The sequence below is a fragment of the Cucurbita maxima genome, unplaced genomic scaffold, assembly GCF_002738345.1.
Source record: "Cucurbita maxima cultivar Rimu unplaced genomic scaffold, Cmax_1.0 Cma_Scf00042, whole genome shotgun sequence".
In the NCBI taxonomy this organism is placed as follows: Eukaryota; Viridiplantae; Streptophyta; class Magnoliopsida; order Cucurbitales; family Cucurbitaceae; genus Cucurbita; species Cucurbita maxima.
The window spans coordinates 1,424,468-1,428,251 of NW_019272058.1; the positions used below are offsets into that span (position 1 = coordinate 1,424,468).

At 31.6% G+C, this 3,784-nt stretch overlaps 1 non-coding gene across 1 annotated transcript; it reads right to left on the bottom strand.

The window, feature by feature from the left end:
• Positions 1-3,001: 3,001 nt before the first annotated feature.
• On the bottom strand, positions 3,002-3,073 carry TRNAC-GCA. The gene has a single exon. It is a non-coding gene; the product is annotated as a tRNA-Cys (tRNA).
• Between the last annotated feature and the right edge of the window lie 711 nt (positions 3,074-3,784).

Here is a 3,784-nt window from a genome sequence, read left to right on the forward strand (position 1 = left end):
TCTAGAAGTTAAGGTCCTACACTCAAAGACGTTCCTCCAAAACCAATTCCTTTAGCTTGAAGATAAGATATGGAAGATGTTCAATGAAGAAATAGGGCCTTGAAACCCCTAGAATCGGCTATCCAATAAAAAATCCTTTGTTTTATCTCCAACGATAAATCAGATTTTGCATGAACTTTGGAAGTGAATATCTTACGCTACGATCCACGAGAAGGTATCAAATAAATTCATAGCCCTTTCTTGTAACATCCATCTTTAAGTTTCACGAAGAAATCAAGGAGAGAAACGCTGTAAATGTGGCTGTACAAGCCGAGTTTCAAATGGCGGCAATGCGAAAAATGCGCATCTTCTTCCTATTTAGAGGAAGAAAACGATGATATGGCCAGTTCAATTGAACTGTCCAAGTCAACTCAAAATTTGATCTTTTCTCAAATTTTCTCAATTTTAACCCCATTCTAGACCGATTCTCGTAAAAAACATTATAGTTTCATAAACTAGACACAATAAGGAGTATGTGGAAGGAAATTTGAAGTAATTCAGATACTGGAAGCTCAATAATGGAGGTCTCAAACGTCGACGACGAGACAAGTATCCCCCTTGGACTCTTTGTTAAGAAATACTTGTAGAAATCGCTTGGATTTTCATATGAACCCTAAACCAAGTATGAATTAAGAATATATGAAAAAAAAAACCCAAAGAACCCTGAGTTAAGACCCTGAACCAATCAAATAGCTCGAGATTTAAGTAATGTTAAAATAACCCACTATCTGAGCTCCGGTGTCTATCAAATTTTAATACTGAGCATTTATAGCTTGAGGTTAGATATGAAATTTGGTGGTCATTGGATATGGATAAGTAGGTAAACCAAGAAACGGTGTAAAATGACCTTAAGGGGTAAAAACTATATTATTTCAAACCCTCCATTGTTGCTTCTACTTTGCATGAAAATTCTTCCACTAAATCATGTTACTAATTAGTTGGTTTGGTTCGGTTCAATTCTTGGGTCCACTAGATTGAATCAACCTAGCTCAATTAAACTATTGATAATATAAAAATCATAAGTTTCTTAAATTACGTTAACTTAAAAGTTTAGCCCCTAATTTTTTTTTTAGAAAGTTTAGCTTTGTGTCTAGTTGATCTCTAGATGCTTAAAAGTATCTAATAAAACTTCTACACAAGGAACTTTTCTGTATAAGTGATGTAAGACTTCAGGTTTATTATTAAGGAATTTTAAAGGAGTGATTTGATATATCATAGAGGACAAAAGATTTATTTGTTTCAAATATCTTATGTTGACCATTCTTTTTTTGTCAAGTATTTTGAATATTATCATTGTGAATTACTAATGTCGTTTGAATCTCATTAATAACAATATCCCAAAACTCGGGTAAAGATGACATCAAAATTAATACTTTAATTTCATCTTCAAAATTTATTTCTACTTAACTCAGTTGACTTATAATCATAATAGTCACCCATACACAAATGTTTACAACCTTAAAAGGTAAATTTGTAAGGAGTACACGAGAAAAGTGCTTAAAATAGTTTCAAAATATAGAAAAAAAAATATATAGGGATTGGTCAAAGTCAACATTTGTTTTCTGGTTAGCATGGTACCATCAAAACTTGTTTATTTCTTTGAAATGTTTGAGTTTACAATTTACACGTTTTCATTTAGAAATGAAGCAAAATTAGTCTGGTTGTAAAATGTTGTCACGCTTAAAACTACCATAAAGGTATAATCGACCTATTATCCTTCCACCAATAGGAGCAAAAGGCAACGTTACTAAGTGAAACTAGTTTCATGTCATTTATTCAACAATAAGGGTGTTAGCATGCATTTGGAAATGAACTCATATTTAAAAAATTTAGATAAAATAGAAAAGAATTGTTATCTCAATGATAATGATACTATGTGAAACTAGCCTCAAGATGCTTCCTTAACTCTTAGGGGCGGTAAACCAATGGTTCCTTCACCCAAGACCCATGGCCCAACTCCCAACATGGAAGGGATAATCTAGAGAATCATTCCAAGAACCCTAACGGATGGGTTACAAACTCACATTATCAAGCTCGACAACAAACAATGTCGCCGGCAAACTTATGAAGACTACATGAAATTATGAATATATTAATGTTGGATTTTTTTAATTTACCGATTTTTAAAATGTTAAATTATGTAAAATTACTGGCAAATAAGAATATTTTAGAGAGCTTTTCCTTTTTATTTAAGATTTTGATATTCAAAAAGCTAAAAAACAAGGAGATGAAATATTAATGATATTAATGGGTCATAGGTTGTTGAAGAGGAGTGAGTGAAAATAAAAAGGGAGATGATTTATGCAAGTCACTAATAGTTAGAACCTTATTTTAGAATGTTAAGGGCATTAATTTTGAAAGTTCATGAATATTTTTGGTACTAGTGGTTTTGTCAATATAAGAATGCAACTTATATTAAAATTCATACTAAAAAATTACTTTTTTTATGTTTATGTCACGAGCCATTTCCGAAGCAAGTTAAAAGAGGTTGAACACAAAGTAAAATGTTTTCTCGAAATAAAAAAAGAATTAAAATATAATAAACATATATATTTACATTATATTCAAAATAGAGTTTATAGGTTCATAGTACAAAATAAGGGAAAGGTTAAAAAAATCATTTTAAAACATCAAAAATAGTTTTGGTGGGTGTTGTTGGTCTAGGGCAACTACTCTTAGTTACATGAAAAAGATGGAGTGAGTACAAGACTCGGTAAGTTAGCCTAATTGTAAGTAAGTTTTTAACCATGTTCATAGTGGGTGCTTGGATACCACACTCTTTTGTTAATGATAGCTTGGTTCTTGTCCGAGAATAGTGGCCCTTAGGTTCTAAGTACATGGTTCTATGTGGTGGAGTACTTTGGAATAAGGTTTGGAATCGGTAATTATTCTTATTTCTTTTCCTTTAGACACTCGGTGGTTGGGAGCAAATCGAACAAAGTGTTCGTCCAAAATTTTTAAAAGGGCCCAACCAAATTCGAACTGGTGACCTCTTGATCTGCAGTCAAATGCTCTACCACTGTGCTATGAACCCATTTTATATGATTTTAGCCTTAGTGACCCCTTCTACCAAGTGTCAGTCCAAAAGTGTAAAACGTGTCTGTCGAAAATAGAAAGGCCAAAAAGATAATTCAAACCTAGTTCATCTACAAACTACCCAAAGCTATTAAATACAAATTGAAGAAAATAAGAAATAACATAAATAATCTTAAATTTAATTTAACTCCCGAAGATAAAAAGTCTTCAAATTACATTCCAATGTCAAGTGATATTTTATTACAACTCAATTCTTTTCTTGATTTATTGTAATTGAACTTAAAAGTATGACAAATACGCTGGATTTATTTTAAATTTCCTTTAAAATTGTTGTGCACGGAGTACAATGGAAATAATATATATATTTTTTTTTACTGTTTTGTAATTTGTATGGTATTATTAGAGGCTTTTGAATGAATATGATAATTGATTCTCGGTCCTCTTTGACAATTTTAGATACCTCCATATCCGATATTTGATGCGTCACGTTTCACTATGAGATCTGCCCTTGGGTCAATAAGACTTAAGTAGAGAGTTTATTTGACTAATGATTTGATTTTTTTGGGTTGTAGAGATATCCTTTACAAATCAAGACTTTGTATTATTTTCAAGACACTCATCAAGACATTTGTAAATATGCCTGATATCTTGAAGGATTTAGGACACATAATTGAGAGAACCTAAATTTTTTTTGAAGTTGGCTTTTCTA